Source organism: Notolepis coatsorum (assembly GCF_963971535.1).
Source record: "Notolepis coatsorum genome assembly, chromosome: 2".
Classification (NCBI taxonomy): domain Eukaryota; kingdom Metazoa; phylum Chordata; class Actinopteri; order Aulopiformes; family Paralepididae; genus Notolepis; species Notolepis coatsorum.
Genome location: NC_140166.1, coordinates 81,925,495 through 81,948,253, shown reverse-complemented (window position 1 = coordinate 81,948,253; position 22,759 = coordinate 81,925,495).

Below are 22,759 nucleotides of genomic sequence, written 5' to 3'. Positions count from 1 at the left end.
TTATTGGTTTTATGTGACTTTTTACTGGACGTGACCTAAAGCTATCGGCGCTTGTTGTTGCCATAGCTACAGCTACACGCTACAGTACTCACAGTGCTGAGCTCCCCCGAGGAAATGGCTCCAACATCAGATGTCGCAGAGATGCGAACGGAACTGAAGAACATCGAGATACTAGTAGTGGATCTTCTCAAGCGTCAAACGGAGCTAATGTCCAAGCTGGCTAGCATGGAAAAAGCGGACGCAGGCCGCACCGGTAGTCCCTCCTGGGCGACAGTGGTGAGGGGCCGACGGAAGCTCTCCCTTCCTCTATATGATCCCTTTGAATCACCTCAACTATCAAACCGATTCAATCCTCTTTGTAGTGATTCCAGCCTCCTTGGCTCTCCTTCGCTTCCGTCTCCTGCTGCTAGTAGTGTAGCTTTGCTCAAAGACTATCCGATGATAGCTACTAGCCTAGCTACTAGCCAGGCTCCAAGCGAAGCTGCCAGGACGGCGGCCCTCTCCAGCTCACAACTCAACCATGGAAGTATATCTGCGCCCCGGAGCAGAAAGCGCTCTGCCCTGTTTGCTCTCGCATCGCCAAGCTCCCCAGACTCACGCGATGGGTCCGACTCCCCAAAGTTTAAACGCCCTCGTCTGCGGTGCTCTGCAGCCCATACCAGGATGATCATTCAAACGGCGAGTGTCATCGATGGAAATGCCGCTGTGAACGAGCCCCTCCACACGGCGCTGCTGCCCGACCAACCGTCTAACTCCGCCAGCAATGCAGACGCTACTCCTGCGGCTTTTCACCATAGAAACCTGGCCATCTACGACGGGGAATGCATCCAGGAACAGCCAGAGATCCTACTCATCGGAGATTCCATCACCAGGTTTTTGCAAATACCACACGGCATTACGTATTGTTTTTCCGGTTTAAAAGTTACTGACTTACTTGAGTGTACTCCCGAAATCATCGAGAGATATCCGTCCGCCCACACCGTTATTATTCATATCGGAGCAAATGACGTAATGGCTAGACAATCCGTTAAACTCCAATCTGACTTTGAATCACTAATACTCACTATTGAAAGCCTGGGTAAAATATGCATTGTGTCTGGCCCCATTCCATCCATAGGTCGTGGATCTGAGCGATTTAGCCGTCTGTTCTGGTTGCACAAATGGCTACAGACCCACTGTACTACTATAGGACTTTGCTATATAAATAACTTTGATCTGCTCTGGTCCAGGAAAGACCATTACAGACCCGATGGCATCCATCCAAACATATCAGGGGTAAATGTGCTAATACATAACGTCATACAAAGTATAGCATCACTGGCCTGACAACCAACCATATCTAGCTCTGTAGACTATATACAGAAGCAGCCTAAACTACAAAAAAACACGTTGAGTGTCATCCCGATTCTGATCACCAAAAGACTAATCAATTACTCATTATCACGTCCCATATGTAAATCTAACCTTATCAATATCAGTGTTCAACCACAGACTATCTCACACCCCACTACAGAACCCGTACAGCTAAAACTAGCACTGTTCAACGTTAGAGCGCTGAAACAAAAATCATTTCTGATAAATGAACTCATAGTAAAACATGGTGTACATTGTATGTTTTTAGTAGAGACATGGTTAGACAATATCACTGGTGTAGCAACACTGATTGAGACCTGCCCTTCCAATTTTAAATTCTATCAATCAAACAGACAGAGTGGGAGGGGAGGAGGAATAGCAGCAATCATCTCCACTCAATTTGTGTGCAATGCTATTGACCTGGGAACATTTTTATCATTTGAATACCTTGCTATTGTATTGAAAACAGAAATGCCAGTAATATGTGTGACATTGTATCGACCACCAAGGTACTCGCCACTCTTCATACAGGAATTTTCAGAACTCATATCGATCTGCATTACCAGGTATGATAGAATCATTCTTAATGGAGATCTAAATATTCATATCAACAAAAAGGATGACCCCAGGGGTTGTGAGTTTCTGAACCTACTGGACAGTTTTGGACTGATGCAACATGTTCACGAGGCCACCCACCAACATGGCAACACTCTGGACCTACTAATAACAACAGGGCTAAACATTGAGAATATATCAGTAAAACAAATTCCAATTTCTGACCATTATTGTGTGTTCTATGGTACAAGCCTAATATTACATAAGACCAGAAGCGAATTCCTAGTTCACAGAAGGCTTCTGGACGCTAGAGCTGAAGCAAAATTCTCTAGTATGATGAAATCATACGACCAATGCAGTGAATCCTCCTTAAATCAGCAAGTGCAAAACTTCCACAGCACCTTGTCAACTGTGTTAGATACTGTTGCCCCTCTAAAGGTTAAAAAGGTAAAAACTGATAGAATCTCTCCATGGCTAAATAAAACCAATGTTAAAGATAACAAGAGAAAATGTAGGATAGCCGAGCGAAAATGGAGGAAACTCAAACTCACAGCTCACTTTAATTTATACAAAGACGCCATGGGCGCATACAATAAGGCAATACAACTTGCGAGAAAGGAATATTTTTCCAAAATGATCTCAGAAAATATGGGTAACTCCAGGGTACTTTTTTCCACCATTGACCGGCTGATTAACATACCACCCCCCCATATACCGCAGCAATCAGCCACAAAATGTGAAGAGTTCGCAGTTTTCTTTAATGAAAAAATATCATTGATTAGAGCAAGCATTACCGCTGATATGGATCTGGCTATGAGTGAAACCCCACCTGAGATAACTATGGGGGAATTCACATGTATTACATTACCTGACCTCTGTAAGATTGTCTCTGAGTGTAATTCCGCCACCTCCTGCCTCGATCCTATACCAACAGCATTTCTCAAGCGGGTGTTTGATAGTGTCTCAAATCATGTCCTTGAAATCATAAATATGTCTCTTCAAACAGGCACTTTTCCAGATGCATTTAAAACAGCTGTAGTAAAACCACTACTAAAGAAAACAAACTTAGATGTAAACGAACTAAAAAGCTATAGGCCAATATCGAACCTTCCATTTATCAGCAAGATATTAGAAAAGATAGCCTCAGTACAAATAAACTCCTTTCTCAAAGATAATAACATCATGGAGGAACTACAATCAGGTTTCAGAACAAATCACAGCACTGAAACTGCCCTTACCAAAATAGTTAGCGACCTCAGGCTAAACTCCGATGCTGGCAAAGTCTCAATTCTTGTCCTATTGGACCTTAGTGCAGCGTTCGATACGATTGACCATAATATCTTGATCAGTCGTCTAGAAAGACTGGTTGGCTTTTCCGATCATGTACTAAATTGGCTCATAACATACATTAAGGGGAGAAGGTTCTATGTTAAGCTTGGAGACAATGTATCCGAGGAACATGACAGCAATTTTGGAGTCGCACAAGGAAGCTGCCTTGGTCCATTACTCTTCTCACTATATATGCTGCCCCTCGGGGACATCATTCGAGACCACAATGTATGCTTCCATAGTTATGCTGATGATACACAACTATATATCTCCGCAGAACCAAATAACACTACAGCCATACAGTCCATTACAAATTGTCTGTTAGCAATAAACAAGTGGATGAACAATAACTTCCTAAAATTAAACGAAAGCAAGACCGAAATCCTATTGATCGGCCCAAAAGCGAAAAGGGAAGTGCTTTGTAAAAACCTGGGGAGTATGTCATCCTATGTAAAGACTGAGGTTACAAGCCTAGGTGTCATCTTGGACTCAGACCTGACCTTTAAGTCTCATATAAATAAGGCCATGAAAACGTCATTCTTCCACCTAAGAAACATAGCGAAAGTAAGACCTTTCGTAAATAAAAAGGATGCAGAGAAACTTATTCATGCTTTTGTATCAAGTCGGCTTGACTATTGTAATGCACTGTTCACTGGTCTTCCCAAAGCAACCATTGGGAAGCTTCAGCTTATCCAAAACTCTGCAGCTCGATTACTAACTCATACAAGGAGAAGAGAACATATCACTCCAGTCCTGGCCACTCTGCACTGGCTTCCAATAACTCATAGAATTGATTTTAAGGTCCTTTTCCTAACATATAAAGCTCTTAATGAGCAAGGCCCAAAATACATAGCAAATTCCCTAGTTAGTTATCTGCCCTCAAGAACGCTACGGTCATCCACTACAGGTTTACTAGACACGCCCAGAAACCAAAAAAGGATAGGAAGTATGGCATTTGCCAACGATGCCCCAAAACTATGGAACACACTACCAACACACATCAGAAACGCCAGCTCTATACACATTTTTAAAGGAAAATTAAAAACGTACCTATACAGTCTAGCTTACAAATAGTTATGGCTTGGAAAAACCTGATGGATCCATGAGGCTAGGATAAGCCTTGTGGACCCAACTTTTTAGATGAAGGAACGGGTACATAGGAGACACGCCTCCAGTTTTTCAAAAGTTTTTGACACGCCTCAGCTTCTGAGCTGAAGGCGTGTTTTTGCGGACCTCCCAAACTTTCAAACTTTTTAGATGAAGGAATGGGTACAATAGGAGACACGCCTCCAGTTTTTCAAACGTTTTTGACACGCCTCAGCTTCTGAGCTGAAGGCGTGTTTTTGCGGACCTCCCAAACTTTCAAACTTTTTAGATGAAGGAATGGGTACAATAGGAGACACGCCTCCAGTTTTTCAAAAGTTTTTGACACGCCTCAGCTTCTGAGCTGAAGGCGTGTTTTTGCGGACCTCCCAAACTTTCAAACTTCTTAGATGAAGGAATGGGTACAATAGGAGACACGCCTCCAGTTTTTCAAAAGTTTTTGACACGCCTCAGCTTCTGAGCTGAAGGCGTGTTTTTGCGGACCTCCCAAACTTTCAAACTTTAGACTGTTTTCTTTATACGTTTTTCTTTTTCTTTCTTTCTACCACAAGACGCGGCCACTGATGGGTCCATGGGACTTGGATAAGTCCTGTGGACCCAACTCTGGCCACTGACCACATGAGCGAACGGGTACATACGCACACAATACACGGCCACTGATGGATCCATGGGACTTGGTAAAGCACTATGGACCCAACTATGACCACTGATAAAAACGTAACTACACTAGCATTATAAGACCTAAACATTGCTACCTACCATACAAGTGCATTGGTTTAGTGCACTTCCGGTTGCCACTGAGCGGAAATGTTTGTGCGGACCTGTTCTCCCAAACTGGTAAGCAAATGACTGTTTTTACGTTATTTTCATTTTTACGTTACTATTATTATTATTATTATTATTATTTTTTATTTTTATTTTTTTAAACATTGATCTTAACTGATCACTATGACTTTATTGCTTTTATCGTTATATATGCCTATAATTGTGTACAGCACTTTGAGCTACATGACATGTATGAAAGGTGCTTTATAAATACTTACTTACTTACTTACTTACTTACTTACTTACTTACTTACTTACATGCAAGGTATATATATCAGGAATGTATACGCATAATGTATAGTATAGTATGTTTCTTTTTTCGTAAGTCTTTTTTTATTTTCCATGTCAGTTATTAATGTATTTGTATGAGTCCTTTACATGTTTTGTATGTTCTTACAAAAAAGAAAAAGGCAAATCCTGGAAATTGAATATGATGATGTGGAAAGAGATGTTTGGAATGTTGGAGAGATTTGTGCAAAAAATAAAAATATAAAAAAAAAAAAGAACAGGGAGGGCCGAGCCCCCCCGACCCCCCCTAATGGAGGGCACCCTCCCTATTAGAGGTTTACCGAGAGGGCGACGGACCCGACCGCGCGAAGAGGCACTCAAGCAACTCAACGCACAGGGTGAGCAGACCGTGGCTTGACCCCACGACTACACCCACGCACAACCCGCATGCCACCCGGGAACGAACGTAGGGAACAACCTCGTTACTGCCCCCAGAATCACGGGATCAAGGGCAAACCCAACCCCGTGGCAAGGCCGTAGCAGCGGAGCGCGAAGGAAGACCCAGACCCACCAAAAGGACTGGACTCCCTGGAATGGGGGCCCGGAGAAGTCCATGATGCCAGCATCAAGACCCCACCAGGTGGGCACCTAGTGACCCCGCCCCCCACATCGCCAGCGTATTCGGACAAAGGCCCCTCAGCCGAGCGGGCCCTGTCCTCCCCAACAGTACACCGCCTGGCACACAGGCCCTGCAACAGGCAGACAGCATGGTCGTAACACACAAGAGTTAACCAACGGAAGCAGGCAGTGCACCGGGAAAAAAAGACCAGGCAACAGGCTGTCAACCCAAGCCTGGAGACTGCGGACGAGACAGGCGCCAGAAAGGACAGCTGAACACAGCCGACCCGGCGGAAGGGGCGTATGGTGGCGTTGTCGCATAACCAAGCCTCCACAGAGAAGGCTGATACGATCGGCAGATGTCATGAACGTGCAGGGGCACCCTCAACCGGAGAATCCGGGAGTTGACACTGCAGCAACACACCAGAGAACCAACCACCCAGGCATTACCCTATGCAATGGTTGGTCCCATAACCCCTCAGGAAAGAAACCCCAAAACACACCTGCGGCACTGCCGCAGCCCGCGTTCCGGTTCCCAACAGGGCTATCCCGGGCCTACGGGTCAACGAGACATTACCCCGGACCGGGCCCGGTGATACGGGGAGCACAGGGTCCCCCGAGGAGGCAAAAACAGGCCCCTCTTCGCCAAACGCAAGAGAAGAGCGTAAAAAATGGAAGACCAGCCCCAGCACCCCGCACTTGGTATTCCCAGGAGGTCACCCAACCAAGTACCAACCAAGACCAACCTGCACAGTGGCCGAGATCCGACGAGAACGGGCGCGTACAGGTTGGCACGGCCGCAAGCCATTACGACAGTGCAGAATACAAAGTACCCAACAAGGGTTCCATAACGCTCAACCCTGTGACACCCGGACCGACCTAGCATTTTTTCCCCCTGAAAAACGCCCAAGTCCCTCAGGGTACCAGAACAGCAGATCTGCATCCCCGGCGGACAACGGGTGTAACTGATCCGGACCAGCGCGACCAGAACCAGTCCCGTGCCCTAACCACGCCGACCTGCCAACCCCAGGAGAAGGGGCAGATATGCGCGTTGATCCTAAAACATAAAAAGAAGGCGCCACCCAGACGTTTCGATACGAACCGCGCCCGGCGGCCCACCCCCAGGGCGTGAGACCCTTCCCCATATGTCCAGACCCATTCCGTTATCATCCCCTGACATGAACGGGAACCCATCGACAACCACACAGGGTGTCGGAAGAGGAAAAACCCCCATCCCAATTGCTTCATAAAAACGCTGTTTTATCCCCAAGCAATCAAGGCGCGCCAGTCAGCCAATGTCCAACAGAACATCCTGAGCTAGCACTATGTGTGCGTTTCGACATACCCACATCAACAATAGGTTGTTTAGACCACCTTATTGAATCCCCAAGACGCCCAGGGGAACGACAAGAGGGGCGAGATGCAATCAACTCCATGAATTAATGAATGAAAAACTTTACCCAACAGATTGCAGAAAGGGCACAACCCAGTACGGCAAAACACACAATTGGTTAAGGGGGGGCAGACCTGAGAAAGACGTTAGTCTTGTTTCTATCAGGGACCCTCATTTCCAATCCATATAGACACATCCAACTATTTATAATAATAAAGAAAAAGCATCACCCGTATGACCCAACTGCACAGCTGGGAGTAAAAAACCTGTTTTCACATGATTTTAATCCAGTCACCCTTTTTAATCAGAGTGTAAGACCAGACCCTCCCAGAAACACCTTCCCACATGAGTTCATAGTCATGAAAAAGATATGCCAACTGTGAGTCACGTGACCAACCGACTCAAGTTTACACATAAATCGGGCGCAGCAGAACTGTGAGCCCTACGCCCTAACTCGACACCTTTAAGACACCTCAACTCATGGAAGGCGTCGCCATAGCAACACCGCTACAACGGGCGGGGAAACCTGCCGGCTCCTGTCATGTAACAGGAGTCGGTAGAATAACCCTCCCTCCCCCCCCCCCGCCAAGACGTCCCACCGGCTTGGCCCTGACTGGCTCAGCAGAAGAGATCAAAAATCCCCTAAACCAATCAAGTGGGAAAAGGAGGGGTTTATTCGACACCCCCTCCCGAAAAAAGACGCGAAAAGTTTGCGTCGCAAATCCTCTGGCTCCAAGACAATCCCCCGTTCACCAACGGGCGATTCCCCGGAACCAGAGTCGAGATCAGGCCATCGCCGGAGCGACGGCACCGACTCCTCGGCTCTTCAGTGAGGCAAACTATCCACCGGCGGCCTTCCGGGCTGGGTCGGCAACCACGAAAGTGGCAACAGCCCAGCACCAAGGCGCACGACGGAGGTGGGAATGGAGAACCGCTGGTGAAGAGTAGGTCTAGCGGGTCTACTCTCCGCGGAATACATTATGACCCAACTTTTTCTTGTACAACAGATGTGAGAGAAGAAAAAATTAAGCACAATGTAAACTCGTCACAACTCTTTTCAACTAACAACACGTCAAGTGGGGTACTACCAGGCACTTCCTTGTGGTGAAAGCGAGAAGGAGGAGAGCAGGTGACCACACACCTGCTTATGAAGGTAAGCTGATGAGGGGTGTGGTCAGACTAATACTGGTATTAAAGGTACATTTGTGGAATTTATTCAGTGCGCGTGCACGTATGCGAGTGCAGAGTGATGCCAAGCAGAGCCCCTAATGGAACAGAACTGTGTGAGTTAAGCGCGTGGTATCTGCTCTGTCTTTGTTTGCTCCTGATCTGCTCCAGCGCAGTTGGCTCGCGGAGCAGTCTGCACCTGACAGCGCTGTTGGCAGATATCAGGAAGGGACAAATAAACCCGAAATGAGGCATAGACATAACAGCATTTTCACCATTAGTATTCCGTTCATTTCGTATTGTATTTTGTTTACTTCGTAATGTATTATTTTCATCACACATTGCGTCCTTTGTTTTTGTCACTTTCGCCATTGCATATGTTTGTCATGTCTTATTCCAATTCTATTTATTTTTTATTATAATTGTACTATATTCTATTGTGCTATATTTAATTGAGTTAATATCCCATTTAATTGTATTCAATCTCTTTATTAAGTTGTACAGCCCTGGCCTATATTTGATTTCATAATTATTTGACTCCCCCTCTTTATTGTATTATCTGTTAATGTCTGTCCGCTAATGTCGCACCGAAAACGACCAAAGCAAATTCCTTGTATGTGAAAACTACTTGGCATTAAAGACCTTTCTGATTCTGATTAATTTCTCCATCACCGCAAATCCTCTCCTCAATTAATATCGTCGCGGGGGGACAATGCATTGGGAACTTGTGTCCCACAAGGAGACCTACCCCTGTGAATATTATTGCACGGATCGCAATACGGGCGCGCGCGCGGGAGCTTGCGCAAAATCACTCATATTTTTCCACTGCCACGTTTGAATATCCCAACTGCGCTCAGACTGGGATATAAGATGCCAAATGTGTTTATTTACTTTATTCCGTATTGTATTTAGTTTATTTCGTCATTGCATTTGTTTGTCATCCACAAATAAATTATGTTTAGCAGACCTGTCTATAATGCTGAATCTTTATACCGAATTTAAGCACTGTGCCAGTGAAGATATTTTCTAATTTACGAATATTTTGAGTGAGAAAGTTGTATTTAATGTTTAGTTAAGATAATAGAACCTGCATTATCATATACTCCAGAATAAACTTTTCAATGGCCGTGTTTCCAGCGTCTACTCCATGGACCCGACGAAACGTTATACATTTAAAGTTTATTCTGGAGCATATGAGTGTGGTACAATTGGAACGTGAGTGCAGTCAATAATAATACTAATCTTTATTTATATAGCACCTTTCATACAAGGATTGCAGTTCAAAGTGCTTTATATAATGAATACATAATAAAACAAGCAGCAAGAGCAATGCATAACACAAATAAAAGTTGCAGCATGATGCAAAATCTAAATCTCGTTTCAAAATCGCCCATATTACCTCATTTAAATATGCGCTAATTGCACCGGACGCAATGCTGATGGCATGCAGTTACCACCTCATTTCACCCATTGCGCCTCCTCTGTGGATAGCAAACTGTGTTTCAGCGCTATTTGCACCGGCTTTGCGACAGAAAAAGCCATACAAACCCTTTGTGGATTCCGCCCGGTATGTTTGTAAACAGCGAACAGGTCTATAGGATTGGTTTTAAAACATGATACAGATGCAGCACTGATTCAAACCACTTCTGCAGCTGGTCTGCTGCTCCTCTGCCACTATAGAACCAGCACTCAGGTGTTATATTTCGGGGGCTGGTGGCTGGCTCCCAAAGTGAACAAAGGGGGGGGGTACTTAACTTAAGTGCTCCCCCAGGGAGGGGGTCGGGGGCTATAGGTCCAATAGGTTTCCGAAAACTATTATTTCTATTGGAATCCTATAAGACAAGTCCTATATGTTTGGTTCTAAAACACAACAGGAAGTCTAATATGATTCTTAAAAAGGACTGTTAGAATCCTATAGGATACATTTTTAACAGACAGGATGCCTCTGGAGTTCTGCTAGAATGGCTTTCAGCTCAAGGTTTGCTGTTTTAGAAATAATATTTAGTTTAATTAAAATGTATTAGTTTAAACAAATTTAACCTTGACTTCCACTGCTATGCCGACGACTCCCAAATCTACATCAACACAAAATCCGCCCATAAGTCCCCCCCACCCCTTAGTCACATCGAGTCCTGCTTATCTGAAATAAAATCCTGGCTGACCCGTAACCTCGTCAAACTCAACAGTGACAAGACTGAACTATTCCTCATTGGCACCAAATCCACCCTCAGCAAATCCGGACCCATCACACTCACTATTGAAGACTCAACCATCACCCCCTCCCCCCTGGTTTGCAACCTCGCGTCATCCTGGATCCCACCCTCTCATTCGACCCCCCATCATCAAAACCTCATACTTCCACCTCCGCAACATCGCCAAAATCAGACACTGCCTCTCCCCCCCGCTGCTGAATCCCTCATCCAGGCCTTCATCTCCTCCCGCCTCGACTACTGCAACTCCCTTCTCAACGGCATCATCTCCCGCTTCCTCCATAGACTCCAGATAGTTCAGAACTCTGCTGCTCGCCTGCTCACTAACACCCGGTCCCGTGAACACATCACTCCTGTCCTCCACTCTCTCCACTGGCTCCCGATTAAGGAATGCATACATTTCAAATTACTACTCCTTACCTTCAAAGCCCTCCATAGCCTGGCCCCCCCCTCTACCTGACTGACCTCCTTCTCCCTTACCGCCCCAACCGATCCCTCCGGTCCTCTTCCACTGCTTCCCTCACCGTCCCCTCATCCAAACTAAAATGTTTTGGAGACCGAGCTTTCTCACAAGCTGCACCCAGACTTTGGAACACCCTCCCTCAGACCATCAGAGAATCTCCCTCACTCTCCACCTTTAAATCCCGACTCAAAACCTACCTGTTCTCCCAAGCATACAACCATCCCTACCCATAACCACCCTCCTCCAACCTACCACCTCCCTTTCCCCTTCCCTACTTTCTCTCTGTCTCCTGTCCCTCCCACCCCCCCTCTCCCTCCCCTGGGTTTCCTTACTTCCCTGATTGTTTCCTCTACTGGCTTTTGTATTTGTTGCTTGTTACTTGTGGTTTTATGTCTTGTGTATTCATACTGTTGCTTGTTTCCCTGTGGTTCTATTTTTCTCTGTTCTTTGTTATTGTCAGCGTCTTTGGGTTATTGAAAATATATAAATACAAATAATAATAATAATTAATAAGAGCTTCAAATGTATATGTAGCCTATGTTATAATTGTATCATAAAATGGAGTTTTATTGTAACTTGACATCATCCTCTCAGATTCAGGCATAGAATTACAAAACTCCATGCCATGGGGATACCAAAAAATATTGCCGGGAACAACGAAAACATGGATGGATGTTACAGTAGGTTTGCATCGAGTGTGACAAGTCTGCCACAGCTATTTGATTTCAGTGCCGGTCCGTTCCCAGGGGTACCTGCCACATTGTATGGGGCATTGGTCAAAGTCCCCTTCATCTGTGGACTCCTTCCTTGGTGCTAAAGCCCAAGCTGGACCTCCTGGATCTGAGCAGTATGCCACCAGCGGCAGCAGTCTCCAGTGGTTTCTGAGCAGTATGCCACCAGCGGCAGCAGTCTCCAGTGGTTTCTGAGCAGTATGGCACCAGCGGCAGCAGTCTCCAGTGGTTATCTGAGCAGTATGCCACCAGCGGCAGCAGTCTCCAGTGGTTTCTGAGCAGTATGCCACCAGCAGCAGCAGTCTCCAGTGGTTATCTGAGCAGTATGCCACCAGCGGCAGCAGTCTCCAGTGGTTTCTGAGCAGTATGCCACCAGCGGCAGCAGTCTCCAGTGGTTATCTGAGCAGTATGCCACCAGCGGCAGCAGTCTCCAGTGGGTATCTGAGCAGTATGCCACCAGCGGCAGCAGTCTCCAGTGGTTTCTGAGCAGTATGCCACCAGCGGCAGCAGTCTCCAGTGGTTACCTGAGCAGTATGCCACCAGCGGCAGCAGTCTCCAGTGTTTTCTGAGCAGTATGCCACCAGCGGCAGCAGTCTCCAGTGGTTACCTGAGCAGTATGCCACCAGCGGCAGCAGTCTCCAGTGGTTTCTGAGCAGTATGCCACCAGCGGCAGCAGTCTCCAGTGGTTTCTGAGCAGTATGCCACCAGCGGCAGCAGTCTCCAGTGGTTTCTGAGCAGTATGCCACCAGCGGCAGCAGTCTCCAGTGGTTTCTGAGCAGTATGCCACCAGCGGCAGCAGTCTCCAGTGGTTTCTGAGCAGTATGCCACCAGCGGCAGCAGTCTCCAGTGGTTACCTGAGCAGTATGCCACCAGCGGCAGCAGTCTCCAGTGGTTACCTGAGCAGTATGCCACCAGCGGCAGCAGTCTCCAGTGGTTTCTGAGCAGTATGCCACTAGGGTTGGGCGAAAACCAGTTCTAATTAGGAACCGGTTCCTAACTTCCGGTTCTGGAACCGGAAGTAACATATCTGCATTTCGATTCTTTAAAAAACAGTACAGCAACCAAATTAAACTGTATCAAGTCAACTGAAAATGTGAATAGTATGAAAAAAAAATTAAATTTTCAACAAAAAAAAATCTCCTGCGAAATAAGCTGTGACCTGCACCTCAAAGAATCGGAAGCAAGAATCGTTCTGAACAGGAATCGATATGGAGAATCGGAATCGCAACCGGAATCGTTCAAATCCAAATTATGCCCAACCCTATATGCCACCAGTGGCAGCAGTCTCCAGTGGTTACCTGAGCAGTATGCCACCAGCGGCAGCAGTCTCCAGTGGTTTCTGAGCAGTATGCCACCAGCGGCAGCAGTCTCCAGTGGTTTCTGAGCGGTATGCCACCAGCGGCAGCAGTCTCCAGTGGTTTCTGAGCAGTATGCCACCAGCGGCAGCAGTCTCCAGTGGTTTCTGAGCAGTATGCCACCAGCGGCAGCAGTCTCCAGTGGTTTCTGAGCGGTATGCCACCAGCGGCAGCAGTCTCCAGTGGTTTCTGAGCAGTATGCCACCAGCGGCAGCAGTCTCCAGTGGTTTCTGAGCAGTATGCCACCAGCGGCAGCAGTCTCCATGCCCCCTCCTGGATCTGAGCATTATGCCACCAGCGGCAGCAGTCTCCATGGCCCCTCCTGGATCTGAGCAGTATGCCACCAGCGGCAGCAGTCTCCATGGCCCCTCCTGGATCTGAGCAGTATGCCACCAGCGGCAGCAGTCTCCATGGCCCCTCCTGGATCTGAGCAGTATGTCACCAGCGGCAGCAGCAGTCCCCAGTGGGTTGGCCAGGATGGAGGTATGTTCATATGAAAGCCATATGTTTTGCAGGGATAGAGAACATGCCCACACCTGTCCGTGAAGCAATCTCTGTATTCCAAAATATACAGAAGCCTCCATATTGAGGAAAATAGAACCACCACTGTAAACTATGTATTATGAAGATGCACAATTTGAGACACTGGTGTTTTGCAACTTGAGACTGAATATAATACTGTAATTAAACATAATGAATAGCAAATTATACCTTGTGTCGTTAGGAATTCAGTGGCAGATTCTTCTCGTGAAAATCTCCAAATCATGTTGTGTAGGGAGAGCGAGCGACTCTGCATAGATACTGATCTCTCTTCCTGCTGCACAAAGCTACGCAAATCACACTCATTGAGCTTCACAAATTACAGATGTAGTTCAAAAACCACCGAGAATGCGATGATGAATCCCTTTTTCCAACTTCTGGCTGATAATTCATCAGGCTGCATTGGCAAAGTATTGGGCTCGTGAAAAATGCATGAATTACTAATTAATGAGGCATTCTGCCAACATTTACATATTCATAAAGGTGTGGTTGAGTAATTGATGTATGCATGAGAGAGCTGAGTGATGGTTTTGAGATAATAACACGTATAACGGTACCAAGGTAGAAACCTTTATTTTCTTAAAGTCTTCAAAATGCAGAGGGGGGGCGGGCCAAGATGCTTTTAAATATCCATTACGCATTCATTCTTCCCCCACAAGAAACGCAGTCAAATGCTTTGGGAGATAGATACACTCAGGAGATGCAGTGATGTGAAACAGTATGTAAAATTACATTTTCTGAAATATCGTCCCGTGTGGAATTTCTAAAGTTCATTTAGTAAAAAGCCATCGTCCCAAACAACTGTACAATCTTGAGACATTTTCCATAGAGGACGGGTACAAATATATTTGCAAAATGAAATGCAATAATAACGTCCAAGTTGTGTCATGTACGAAAGATGTTTTTCCTTTATCCAGTTTATCATTATTCTCATCCCATACAGTACATCTTGAATTGCAGTAGATGCAAAACGTCTCATGCTGTATCCTCCGAGAGGCCATGATATCTGCTGCTGTACTGTGAAATAATAATAATAATAATAATAATAATAATAATAATAATAATAATAATAATAATAATAATAATAATAATAATAATAATAATAATAATAATAATAATAATAATAATAATAATAATAATAATAATAATAATAATAATAATAATAATAATAATAATAATAATAATAATAATAATAATAATAATAATAATAATAATAATAATAATAATAATAATAATAATAATAATAATAATAATAATAATAATAATAATCATAATAATAATAATAATAATAATAATAATAATAATAATAATAATAATAATAATAATAATAATAATAATAATATCTGTATTCATATAGCACGTTTCATACATGGATTGCAGCTCAACGTGCTTCACAGCAAATAGCATAAAATTAACATAGGCATAAAATTAGCATATAGTTGACAGAATAAAAGCAATGCATAAAGTGCAGACATAAGAATAGGCATAAAACAAGTACAACAAGATTCAAGAGATGTATTTGTCACATACATACACGAGACATGTAATGAAATGAAGGACAAGTGTTGCGCGAAAGCATGTGTTAGTGCCCGTCTGGTTTTCTAGGAGTAGTAGTACTCTCCTCTTTGCGATACTTTTACATCCAGAGACTCACTACATTTAATATACCATATGTTTGAATTCAGAAATAATGTTCTGCATTTGTAAAACAAATGTGCACCACTGAGTGACATCGTCCTGAGAGAGGAGCTGGAAATAGCTGTACCCTGACGTCAGTCTTTTGGAGACCGACACTTTTAATGAAGCAGGTCCAAGAAGGTTTTGGCTGCAGCCACAGTCTGTGCCTCTTCTGAAAGCGCCTCTCTGCATTGTTTCAAGCCGTCTCACAAAAGGCTTTGTGAAAGCTGGCCCAGATATGGCACACAACAACAGGAAAAAAACACAAATAACATTGAAATGGTTCCTAGGCTCTCCTCACAGCTATGCACCGGGGAATGACAAGTCCAACAGAACCATGTCGAGTTCTTCACCCTGTCCCATTGTGTTGGCGCATTAACTCTGAGCCGGGCCCTTTCAGCCGGGCTGGAGCTGTGTCTGGGCCTCCTCCTCCTCGGACACACAACCCCGGCTCTAGCGGGAGGCTTGGCCTGCGGAGCGCACCATGCAGACTCACTCACCCATTCCTTTCATTCTCTGTTTGGAGAGAACTGGCTCTTGGACGCATTGTGCTCAGCGATTGATGGGGAAGGACAGAAGTTATACAACTAAAGATGGCCTCGGTAGCCAACAGGGTGCATTCACTTCAACGCAAGGTCCTCTGCACTCCAGGGCTGTTGTTTTGACAGAAAAAAGGAGAGGAAGAACGTCTTGAGTTCGTGAACTCTCATTTTCAGAAATCTGAAAAAGAAATCTGATATTTTTTTTCTTTTTAACCCTTTAGGCCTATTTCCTAGATACCATTGATGATCGGTAGAGTCCTTTCTCAGCTCAAGCCATGCTGTTCCTCATACCAGCTCCAGATAGTTAGTCGTAAACCAATGCAAAGTCAATGGGGTCGAGCTCATGTCTGTTCAAGCTGACCGAGTCTCACTGAAATTGACTCCCCAGTGCATACAATAGTAGATTTCAGTGAGATTTCAGTCAGCTTGTACAGACATGAGCTTGACCCCATTGACTTTGCATTGGTTTGTGGCTAACTATCTGGAGCTAGTGTAAGAAACAGCATGGATTGTGCTGAGAAAGGACTCTACAGATCAACAACATCATTGGTGAGTAAGACACAGGGCTAGGGTTCAGAAAATCTGAACTTTCCCTTTAACCCTTTCACTACCACACTACAGAAGGTTAACCTTCGGTAGTGTGGTTGTGAAAGGGGTAACCTTCTGTAGTGTAGTTGTGAAAGGGTTAACCCTCTGTAGTGTGGTAGTGAAAGGGTTAACCTTCTGTAGTGTGGTAGTGAAAGGGTTAACCTTCTGTAGTGTGGTTGTGAAAGGGTTAACTGTCTGTAGTGTGGTTGTGAAAGGGTTAACCTTCTGTAGTGTGGTTGTGAAAGGGTTAACCATCTGTAGTGTGGTAGTGAAAGGGTTAAAAGATTTATTAAAATAATTTTGCGTTAAAGGTGTCTTATAAATGGCCTTTTCCAGTGTTTAGCATTGTTTCCTAGCAATGGGGGTTTGTATCAATGGGGTCTGTGTCTCTAATTCTCATTTTGGCGGATTGCTCCAAATCAGTTGAGACAATATCCTCCCCCAGTACACTAAGCTATTCGGATTTGACTCGCTATCCTACGTAGCAAGGAGCTGATCTGCAGTAACGCCCCCTCTATGGTTGTAGCGCAACCATTCGCTCAACAACAGAGCGAGTGGAAATACCGACGCTTGGGCACTTCCTCAAGCGGGTGATTGATTGATTGATTGATTGATTTTTATTGTGGAGTAAAAGACAGCATCGAAGGGATAAAAACATGAGAAAGTGCAAGCACTTATTTCCATCATGGTCCCTGATTTTGGACATGGACAGACATCATAAAACATAGAGCATCATAATAATGGGTGCCGACAGAGAGAGGCAGAGAACGAGCGAGCGAGAGAGAGGGAGATAGAGAGATACAGAGGGAGAGAGGGACAGGAGCATCTCTCTCTCTGGGAAACACACAAGCATTTACACACAACCTCCTGACCGGTGCGGAGATGGGGCTTCTCCACTCGCATATCACTGTCAAAATATCTTTGACTCCCACGCGCGCCCGTATTCCGATCCGTGCAATAATATTCACAGGGGTATATATTGTCATTTGAAACAAGTTACCAATGCATTGTCCCGTGGGATTATGCCCCCCCGCAGCGAAATTAATTAGTATCCCCCTCAATCTCTCTATATCTCTCTCTGTCTGCCAATGCAGACTGTGGGTGACTGTCACTCAAAGCGCTTATGGGCGGAGCCCAGCCCAAAACTGCTTGAAATCTTGAAGTGGAAAAATGCTGTTTTAGAGTACTTGATTATGATTAGAAATATAAAACAATGAATTTTTTTGAAAAAAAACTTTACAGATGTGTTCCATAGACTCACAGGAATTGTGTAAAGTTGCCCAAATAGTGAAAGGAATAGCAAGACATGTCCCCTTTAACACGTTAATGTTAACTTTGACAGCCTTAATATAAAGACTAGATGGCGACAGGGCGGAGTCTCCTGTGTAGTTTACCGGCGGCCATCTTCCTTCAGTGGACTACTGCTTTAACACTTTGGACACCACCGCAAAATGCGTGATGTTGTTAAAAGCGCAATGCTGTAATATATAGGAATACGTGGCAGTGTTTGCAGCGCTATAACTATATTATAGAATATAATATGGCCCATTTGACATCACCTATCTATCGTTCAATATGAGAAAAAGAAATCATTTTTTTCATCCATACATTCCCGTTTTATACCGTGGTGAATATGACTGTTATGTGTTTTGTGCTCTGATCAGGCGCTCCTAATGTGATGTGTCGTGTCTAGCTGTAGTTCCCTGTCATGGTGTTGTAGTCCTTATCGTTCTCCCCTCAGCTGTGCCCATTTTGAAAGGTGTGTCTTGTCTCGTCATCCCCTCATGTATAAGTAGTCTGTCTTCCCTTTCGTCTGTTGCTGATCCTGTCTGTGCAGTCTGTTATCTTGTTTGTCGTTTCTTTATATTTCTTTACTCCAAAACCATGGTAACTATTTCATTAAATATTGTTTGTGATTACTTTGGCTACCGTCTCTTTATTATGTTACATTGACTCGACATCGAGCCTGCAAATTGTCAATGATAACGTAATATGGGGGCTCGTCCGAGATTGATTTGAGCATAATTGTGGTGGTGGCCGCTGAGCTTAGTCCACACTTTGAATTATGGTTGACATTGTCGTGTGTGTGGCCCATGTTTTATGCCCTCTTGGTAAGTAATTCTCCAATAAGGAGCATTTTCATCCAGCTAGGGCAGCTGGACCATATGGTTCCTTCCTTCGCCTGGAGGACACACCATCTATACGGTCGGGGTAGTAGAAAAACCCTGTCAGGCTCCTCCTAGGCCGTGTGTGTCTAGTGTTAGTTATGTAGGGAGTCTTATAGTGAGGGATGGAAACGTTTAGGGGATGGGCTTTAGGTTTTCTTTTTAACACACAACAGTCGCTAATCCATTGCGAATAATTTTAAGTGTGGACGCTTCGGAAAGTCATACCGGTGCTCTTTCTATTGAGTGTATAATTGTGGTGTTTAGTGATTGCGGTTGGGACGGTCCTAAACACTGCATTAGGGTGGCCAGAGTTATTGAAAACAGACTGTACAGACGTGTAGGGTGAAGCCATTTTGTTTTGTTTTTGTGTGTATATGTTAATTGGTTGGTCGTTTCGCAGAATTTTTGTTTCTTCCTCACAAGGTGAGACAGGGCTAGGGTGAGCATGCCGGTGAAGGTGAGTGATTTTGTAGCTAGGCCAACAGTTGCCTTGTTTAGCTTCCCGGGCCGGTAGAAAAGAGCAGCAGCGGTTAGCGCTGGTAGAGGCGTTGACTACCCAAGACATTCTTGAGAGCGGCAACCCGGAGGAGGTAGACTCTGTTTCTGCTAACCAATTAGTGCTGCGGAGGTTAGAGCTGGAGTTTAAGTTCGAGCAGCTGAAACAGGCGGAGGCGGAACGTGTGCGTGTGCATGATCGCGCAGAGGCGGAACGTGTGCGCGCAGAGGCGTTCTAGTTTTAGAATAATCCTGTCTAATCCCAGAAAACGATGCTATGCAGCAATACGTGCAATTCACTAAAAACTAGAGGTGGGCATAGATTAATTTTATTTTAATCTAGATGAATCTATCTGCAATCCTGGAGTTAATCTAGATTAATCTAGATTAAAATAAAAGTCTGCCGAAGGCATTCAAAATATGTGTGTTCTACCTAGGGATGGGTATCGTTAGGATTTTATCGATACTACTACTCTTATCGATACTGCTTAACGGTTCAGTACTTTATCGACATTGCTTTATTATTTATAACTTTATAAATAAATATTATTTCTTCAGCAACAGCAGCAACAATGTTTTAAATGTGTCTGAATTATAGACTTTTTATAATAAACAACAAATGTAAGATAAAAAAAAAACGATATAAAACGGGAGGGCAATGAAGATGATCAAGGCACTATATCAAGAACCGACAGCGAGAGTTAAGGTGAATGGCAGCCTGACAGATAGAATCAGATTAGAGAGGGCTACCAGACAGGGATGTTGTCTCTCACCAACGCTCTTCGCCGTTTTCATAGAACCACTGGCACAACTGATCAGACAGACCGAGGACATCAAGGGAGTAAGGATAAAGGGAACGGAATATAAACTAGGCCTATTTGCGGACGACGTGATAGTATACATGAGGCAGCCAGACAAGAGCTTCCCGGCACTGATGGATCTACTGAAGGAATATGGCCACTACTCAGGATACAAACTAAACGTGACAAAGACACAGACCTTAGCATGGAACTATACCCCAACGACAGAAATTAGGGAGGAGTACGGGATAAGATGGGGCATGGACAAGATTAAATACCTAGGGGTGAACATCACAAGAGGAGTGGGGAAACTGTTTGAAGCGAACTATACACAGATAAATCAGAACATCAAGAGAGACTTAGAGAGATGGACAGTAATGCCCTTGGACTTCAATTCAAGAATAGAGGTCATTAAGATGAACATACTATCAAGGTTACTGTACCTGTTCCAGTCACTGCCGATACAAATACCACAGAATCAATTCAGGGAGTGGGACAGACTGGATGGCAGTACCCAGCCTACAAGATTATTATTATGCAGCACAACTGAGAGCAGTGACGTGCTGGTGTAACGACAGATATGAGGCAAGATGGAAAGACATTGAAAAAGAAGGGGAGGGATACAAGGTACAAGCTCTGGTGGGAGATAGGGAACTATTCAAAGAAAAAGAGGGACTGTTAGATCCAATCACCAAATGCACCTTGACCATATGGAACAGAGTAGTAAAAACACACAAATTGGAGAAGCAGTCAGGGGTTCTGAGATGGGTAGCACATGACAAGAGATTCAAACCAGGGAGGTTAGACCATGGATTCAGAAGGTGGGAGAGGGGGGGGGGGGGGGGGGCAACAGCGATATGCAAAATGATAGAGAAGGGGGAAATGCAGACACTACAAAAATAAAAGGCGAAATTTGGACTAGAAAACAGGGACCACTTCAGATATCTACAGGTTAGAGACTACTACAACAAAGAAATAAGGGGGGCCAAAGACGAAGAACAGAATGGAATAATCAAGATGATAGTCAGTGATGGGCAGTAGCTTGCTACAAGTAGCGAAGCTACATAGCTTAACTACAATTCTCAGTAGCGTGCTGGTAGCTCGCTACTTTTTAACCAGGGTAGCGGTCTCTGTAGCGGAGCTATTTATAGAACGAAGTAGTAACGTAGCGACGAGAAACGTTACACGCTACTTTCGAGAGAAACAGTCTAGACTAGAATATCTGCGAGGAGAAAAAAAACTCCCCGTAAAAAACCCACTATGATTGGTTGGTTTGTTTAGATATGAGTGACGACTCACGATTGGGTATGGTAGGCCAAAACGTTATGGGTAGGCCAATCAGAGGCAGGATAGGGCGGGACTCCAGCCACAAAGCAGGAAGTGAAAATCAAAACACAGACGTATTGAATGAATGCAATTTAACGGATTACATGAACAAGAACCAGTCTGCGCGAAATGGCAGAGGGGTTCGATGGCATTGATGAAGATGATGATGTCAATAACAACAATGACTCTCCATGGCCCTATCTGGGACACATTTATGAGTTTGACTGAAAAAACTGCTAAAACATAATGCTGCTCTCTCAACACGTCCAGCACTAACTTGAAGACACGTCATTCAGGTGAGCTGATGAAAATCAATTGTTCCCAAACAGCACACAAGTCAGTACACTTTGTCAACAGCTTTAACTAAGATAGCTGCTATCATGATGTTTCACTGTAGGCAGAAAATGAACAATATTATTGGGGTGGAGAAAAGAAAAAAAGAGGGAAAAGCAGTGGTTCTCAACCTGTGGGACAGGACCCCCAGGGGCGGTCCCCACATGATTTTGGGGCCATGGAATGTTTTGTGAGTTACATATTTAAATACATTTGGTCATTTAGCTGACACTTTCATTCAAAGCAACTTACAAATTGTGTACAACAAGTCAGTAGTGGTACATATCTAGCGGCCAAGGATAAGTAGTATTGTTTGTCAGTGTCAAGCTTGAGTGTTATACTCTGAGTACATACTGTAGTAGTATAGACATATTAGCATAGTTGGTAGTAGTATATACATGGTAGCATAATACTAGTAAAATGAAGTAAAACAATTCAGATATTGAAGAAGTGTGTAATACAAGTTCATGTTAAAAGGATGACACAAAAAGCCAGACCGAGGGCTTGTTTCAGTTTTATAATAAATAATCAAACTGAGAATTTTTTTTCCTGCCTATTTGTTTGGTGGAAACTTGGTCACGAAGAGAAAAAAAAAAAAAAAGTAGTGCCGATGTAGCTAGCTATTTTTGACATGTTCTTGTAGTGTAGCTTGCTACATTTCTCTGGGGATAGCTTCCATTGTAGTTGAGCTATATTTAATCGAGAGTAACTTGTAGTGTAGCTTGCTACATTTTCCAAGTAGCTTGCCCATCACTGATGATAGTATGGGCATACGAAGGGGGGCAAGGAAGAGTAATATCAGCAATATACCGGGCTATAATGAACAGCAAGGGACACACGACCGATTACATAAGGGAGAAATGGGAGAGAGAACTAGAGATAGGAATAACAGAGAAGGAATGGGGCAACATATGCGAGGTACAACATTCAACAACAGGATCGAGGATATGGAAAGAGTT